General features: G+C 35.2%; 1 long non-coding RNA gene across 1 annotated transcript; it reads right to left on the reverse strand.

Annotated features, from left to right (window-relative positions):
* Nucleotides 1-5,199: 5,199 nt before the first annotated feature.
* On the reverse strand, nucleotides 5,200-7,164 carry LOC113347621. The gene is made up of 2 exons (XR_003359142.1): nucleotides 6,972-7,164; nucleotides 5,200-6,731 (listed from the first exon to the last, which is right to left on the reverse strand). It is a non-coding gene; the product is annotated as an uncharacterized LOC113347621 (long non-coding RNA).
* Between the last annotated feature and the right edge of the window lie 271 nt (nucleotides 7,165-7,435).

Here is a 7,435-nt window from a genome sequence, read left to right on the forward strand (position 1 = left end):
AAACCGTACGTCAGTACGCGTACCGGTATGTGTACTACGTACCCGTACTTTCACAAACCAACAGGTAGGCATATGATTATGCATACTATGGTTGCTGGACATGGACTACATATATGAAAGTATGCACACTATGCTTAAACCCAATTGTTCTAAACTCTTATTTCAATCATTGAAACATTCTCGGAAGACGGAAATAGCTGTCTCACACAAACTATTAGGTTCAAAGAAATTTTCAAGTGATCGAATGATCAATACGAAACATTCTGAGTCTACATCAAATGACTGTCTCACACAAATCATGTAAGATGTTACCAGGCGATTTTCACATGATCATCTTTTGACTTTCGTCAAGAATATAAGATGAACTTGGTTAAAGCGAAAGCTTACCAACACATATTTCGAGAAATATGTTAGCGAGTTAAACTCATCTCGAAATATCATATGTGTATAGTTGAAGTCTATATAGCTGTACGACTTTTGTCTCAAATAGGAGATAGAGTAGATAGACTTTTGAGTGATAGATGAGTTCAAGTCTCCACATACCTTTTGTCGATGAAGTTCCACAAGCTCCCCTTAGTAGTTCTCTGTCTTCAATAGATGAACGTCGTGAAGTCTAAGCTCAATTACACTTTCTATCCTAATCCGAGACTTAGCTAGAAATAGACTAGAAATCAAGACTTATATTTTTGGCAACTAACTTGACAAACAAGCTTGAGATAACAACACTTGCGAGTTCGACCGAGCAGTGCTCCAACAAAACCTGTTAATTGTAATTAATTTATCATGTGAAACAAGCCATAAGAAGATGTTTTACATGGAAATTGTGCGTGTTCATCACCATGTTGCAGGTTTGAATAGAGGGATTTAGTTGAAAAAGTACATGTAGAATTAAGAGTCCACCTTCTTCTATCTTCTGAATTCCTAAGTATATAGGAGGATCTGACCCAATTAAATCAAACATTGTAATAAGTTGTTCATCCTCGCCATCAGAAAGACCTGTTTTGAGATGCAGATTCCAAGTAGGAAAATTTTCATTTACGTACGAGAGGAGTTGGAACCTTTCTTATCACTGCTGATCTTGAATTAAGTAGGGAAAACACAACTTTTTAGATGGGGTTACACATAGACTATTAAACATTCTTACACATAGACACGAACACACTTACCTCTAGAACACATCCCAATTATTTGCTTCACAATGCAGCAAAGCATGCATCCACGTGAACCAAACATTTATGGCTTGTTAGGAGACACTAGCGAAAAAGAGACTAATATCTTTTGTGCGCTAAATGATAAGTATCAGAAATTTTGGAAGAATAGGGAGCTTGACAAGTTAGGATGTAAGGACGAACCAAACATTGATAAGCCAGGCAGAGGTCAAACAAAACCGGCAAAGAAGAAATAATTAGATGCTTGCCAGCTTGGTTGGCTGTGTTTTTGGTCTGAAATTGACCTTGTCTACGGCTCTTTAGAGCTTTGCTTCATTTGTAACACATTTTTGTGCATTTTTTCCATACTTTTTATTTTTTCTTCTCCTTTTTTCTTTTATTTTCTTTCTTCTCCATATCAGATCCTTTCTTTCTAATACAATTAACATTTCTCCTAAAAAAAACATCCACGTGAAAATCAAAAAGTCAATAAAATAAATACACATACACTGAGTCCACAAAAACTTAAAATCAAAAAGTCAATAAAATAAATACGCATACACTGAGTCCACAAAAACTTACACGATACCACGCTAAGAATTAATATTCTACCTTTTGGGCCGAACCAAGTATCCATCACTTTGCTTATTAAAAAGGGAAACTTAGGCGCACCAAAAAAATAATATTTTCATTGTCAGGCCCACAATTAATTTTTACTTCCGTTACACTCATAATTATATGAAATTATTAAAAATGTCTGCATGACGGATTATGCATCCGCATGACAGGTTATGCATCAGGGGTATAATTGGCAACGCAACTTGGATATAACAGATCTAAAAATTCGCGCCTTGGAATTTTACAAATTTTATATCGTTAGAAATCTTTTTAAGAGAGCTACGCAACAAGTACAAACAAGAATATCAAATTTTTGTGTTTCACGAAAAAATCGGAGGTGATCATCATTTTAGGCAAAATTTTCGAAAACTTGATACATAACCATTATGCAGCCGCCAAAAAAGATGCATAACACATTCGGCAGACGTATAACGAATTATGAAACCATTTTCTCCACTGCATAACAAATTATGCCCCTGCATAACAAAGTTATGCATTTATAACAAGTTATATAGCCATTGTATTAGTGCGTAACTACATAAAAAATTGATGCATAATGCATAATGCATTATGCATCTATTTTCTCGATTCATAAAAGATTGTGCAACATTTTTCTCTGATGCATAATGCATTATGCAGCCATATTTTCGGATGCATAACAGGTTATGTATCCATTTTCGCGACGGCATAACATGTTATGCAGATATTATTTTTGGTGCATGACAAGTTATGCAATCTTTGTTTTTATTAATTTCAATAATGACAAAAAAACTGCTGCATAACGTGTTATTCAACCGTTTTCTGGATTGGGCAAGCCATTCCACGGACATTTTATGCATAACAACCGGGACCTTTTCTGCATATACTTAATGACTTGCTCAATTCCACGGATAAATTTAATGAAAGTATAGCACTGTTCCTCTGTCAAGCTTATCCCTAAACAACATCAAAATAGCAAATGTATAAGAGTCATTCATGATACCGTAAAGGTCCCATTAAGGCCTTTATCATCACTAAAAGAGAAACGAGCAACATTAGTTTAACCTATTAGTCAGTATAACCTCATACAAGTAAGGTAAGAAATCGATTCTATAAAATAGGCACTCAACTTGAACCGATGCAATCATAGACGCAACTCACCTCAAGTAAGAAAAACATATCCACTGAAATGATATAATCCACCTACAAATTGAATCTTTCCATAAGTTATTCCTTAAGTCTTCAAAAAAAAAAAAATTCCATCTTTCCATAAGTCATTCCTTAGCTTTACCTACTCGTTCTGTTTGCTCATATTTTACGTTACCTCATGTCTACAAAAATGAACTATGAAACTGCACGCGGAGGACTGATAAAGGATGAATTCAAAGCCAGTAATCTCTATCTGTGTGGATAAGCAGGATATATGTATTCATATAGAGTAACATGGACGCAGGACTCAGTGAAAAAGTACACAGACACAATTCAAAGTCTAGGCTATGGTAAGTTATACCCACGGAAGCTGTGCACCGAGCATAGAATCCCCAACCCCTAATTCTTATCAAACTAATTACAGTCTTCGGAACCAATTATTGCATTACTGCGATACAATCCGTTGCACCTTCTTAATTCGTAATATTGTAAACTAGTCTACACATGGAGTCTATACAGTGAAATCGATCCATAACAAACCTAAATCCCATGAATGGAATCGTACTCAAGCTTTAATTTCTTCTTAATTGCTCAAAAACTGTTAATTGCAACAGAAACCCAATAACAAATTCTTCTCAATTGCTCAATCACCAACAACAAACCCATATCAATATCAACTCCAATTTTCGTTCGATTAATGGTCATCAGTAAGCCCTAAATCTTCTTCGTGTGAATCTGATAACAACTTCACCTCTTTCTTGAAGCAACACCAAGTTCAAATTCCTTCATCAGCCCTAATTTGCGATTTCTATCCCCATTATTTATGGCTTCCCATCGGGAATTCACAGTAGAGTGGACAGGAAGAAGAAAAGGAATTAAAGAAAAAAAAAAACGAAAACCTAATTTTAGAAAATATGGTTTGGGTGAATTTTTCTCATAGAAAAAGGTTTAAATGCTTAAATTGGTTTATTCATGAGTTTGGCGGTCCACAGTCCACTATAACTCATGTGTTCCATAGACTGAGTTTGTAAATCTAACAACTTCGTTTTGTATATAGCGTGAACATCAACTTTGTCGATCTAAAACAAATTGATCAGAGGCCATCAATTGATTATTAATCATGTTTATGTGATTGATTATGAAAATTTTGAACATAATCGCACCATTACGAATTAATAATTAAGTATAACCAACAGAACAAACATCCAATTCAACTGCTCAATTTCAGACCGTTAACGTTGAACTACTCACTTAGTTTGTGGGAAACTTGGAAAAATACCCCATATTTCGATACCCATAGAGAAAATGCCCATGAAAAATACGTTATGGGAAAATGCCCACCGTCAAGTTTTCCTTCCAAATAGAGTTAAATGGTCAAACACCCACGCGTGCGCATTTACAGGTGCGGGACAAAAGACAACTTCACCCCTCTTTCAGGATTTTGGCACGTTTCAATAAAATCGGATGAACGGCTACAGATTAGATCTCGTTCCTATTATCTTATCACCCACCTTTTTATTTTATTATCTGTGTGTCCCGTCCGCCAGATTGGGCCACATCTCAATCTGGAGACTATGAACGGCTGAGGATGGAGAATATTTTTAATAGTTATTTTCTTTTCTTTTTTTATAATAAATACTGTTTTATAATAAAGACTACTGATAATCTGATAAACCATTTTGACTAGTAACAGGATTGGGAAATTGAACAAGTAAGGTTTTACAGAATCAGCTTAGGAAGTATACATCATGTACAGGAACTCAAAGAGATAAAATGCTTATAAGGGAAATTTCTTGCGATCCCACTCTCTACTATAAGATCTTGGCAACAATGAACAAATAAAAACGCAAATCTGCATCAGCTGCAAGCTCTCTACAAATCCATTAAAAAACTGGAAATCAAGGAAGCTCTTTCCGATCTATAAAACCTGAAAATTTATCCACAGGAGTCGGACTCGAAGCAAGTTTTCTAAAAGCTCCACGTTTAAACGCTAATAAGAATTTCGGTAATTTAAACTTAATTAACCAATAATGAAAACATCATGAGATTTAGTAAATCATTCAGTAACATAAACATTAAGGGAAATGTAGACCAAATGTTTCTGAAAAAGATATGAACAGTGAGGAATAAACAAAGGAAATGTACATCAAATGTTTCTGACAAAAATATGAACATCGACGAATAAAGAAAGGAAACTTAAACATCAGTGACATATCCTAACCACAACTCATGAAAGCAACTTGAAACACATTCCTATACATCTCCATGAATACAAACTTAGGGAACATACCCTTATATATCGATGTAAATGGAACTTAGGGAACTATCCCATATATATTAACCATCAATTGCATAGTGTAACACCAAAAAGCAAGGTTATGGAAGCCCAAGCTTAGAAAACTAAAAATACATCATTTTACCTTGCATTAAAAATAACAGCGGCTAGAAAGACCAACACCACCATGTGCACAAATGATAAGCCCTCAATTGAGACACTAGAACCCCAGAAATCATATATTGTATCAAATTTGTGCATAATTGCGTGCACGCCTCACTCCCTTAAACTGCTAATTAATTGGTAACCTATGGATCATCGGTATCCATCTTATGTTTCCCGTATTTACACTACAGTCGCAAATCACATAATAACTAAGACTTGAAACCTTTAAATAAGCAACTAAATGTCTAAACTTCACAGTAATCCAGAATCTACTTTTTAAACTTCGCGGGAGTTCTGTCTATAAGAGAATTTAGCATGTGAAATCAAAGGTGCGGGAATCTGACATCTGATTACTTCGGAAAATTTACTAATTCTACCACCAAATTAAACTCCTTCCCTTGCACACCTCTGGAAAGGGATGAAATCAGTACTTGAAAAAGAACCTCTAAACCTGAGCTTTCATTAGGTAGTTCCGCTTTCGGGCACGGATTTGGACAATTCACTCCATGCCCGACTCTAGCACAATACACTGCACGCCGTCGCTCAAGCTGAAAATGCTCAGAATAAGAATGCCTACGCGACCCTCAATAAATAGAGTTCCGTCCAAACTCTTAACATATAAGCCACAAGATATGATTGAGACCAAAAGGGAAGAACATAACAAATGATTATGCCACTTCTGAAAATTAAATGCAATAAGATTTTTGGACTAGAATGTCATATGAGTTAAAAATGCAAAGCAAATTGTAGGACAAAATGTTGCCGACTCTTATCAATCATGTAACCTAGTGGAATCAAAAGTGGTTAGTGGGAGCGAGTGACTCCCCATTAACCAAAGAAATAAGCAATAATGTGTGTATATGCATTCCTATTAACATTATAAGCAAGCTCTGTCTTGAGAATTATTTCAGATTAGAGTCACTTCTGAATTCAAGTAGCAATATGATTGTGCCAGAAAGTAACAGCTGCCCCAAGCACATTAACAACAGCAGTCCATGAACTTGCCTATATGAACTTATTCAACCAGAAATAAGCAGATTTCTGTATCTGTTTTACTAAAGAGTATATATGGACTTGCCTCAATTAAATTGACCAGAATAAACCGTGAATCCAACGTAGAAAGCTGCACTTTTCAAAACCAGGATTGACAACTAAGATACAAAACTAATCTTTAAATTTCCATGAATCCGATACATGAACACAAAAATCAATTAAAAAGAAAAAGAACCCCAGAACTACATATCCAAGAGCACCTACGGCATTAGTGGGTAACCTAATTTTTAATTTCTCCCGTGCGTTTCATTTGGTTCTCTTCAATGGAAATTTTATTTTCCCACAATGTATCCTAATTTTTGGCCTAATTCTTCTTCTGATGATTGATTCAACCTCTGAAAATCCTAATATCAGTACAAACAAATTTAATCAAATCAAACTTTGATTACAGCACCTATCAAGTTTACATCCTTCAAGTTTAACCATTCATGTTGTAGTTACCCGTATTTCACCTATTAAAACCCTAATTTTCAAAATTTCCATAAATCAAGAAAAACCTACTGTCAACCGAAGCATAATAACTCAGATTCGAATGGAAATTTCAGCAAAACGATGCAAACTAGAAATGGGTTTCATGAACTTACGGTTTATTGCGATCGATAACTTCGACTCTTCATCTTCCCTTTATCTTCATGTTCTTCGATTGATTTACGTCTCTGGTTTTGTCTTCCTTTGACTTTACGAAACAACCAACTCGCATAAACACAAAACTATAACTAATTCTTCACCGTATAATCCCTCACTGCAATTCTCCATTCGTGTCTCTGGTTTTTTTTTTTTTTTTTTGTCGAGAAGAAGAAAATGAATAAACGTGGAGAAGAGAAGAAGTGATTATACGTGTGGTAAAGGACAGATAGGTAATTTACCCTACTGACAATATCTCGTCGGAAGATATATTGACCAGTCAATATCACGATATTGACCATTTGGATGGAACACTTGATGGTGGGGCATTTTTTCATAATTTTTTTCCATGGAGCATTTTTCCTATGAGCATCGAAATATGGAGTATTTTCCCAATTTTCCCGTAGTTTGTTGATCAACGACT

This window comes from Papaver somniferum, chromosome 2 (genome assembly GCF_003573695.1).
Source record: "Papaver somniferum cultivar HN1 chromosome 2, ASM357369v1, whole genome shotgun sequence".
NCBI lineage: Eukaryota > Viridiplantae > Streptophyta > Magnoliopsida > Ranunculales > Papaveraceae > Papaver > Papaver somniferum.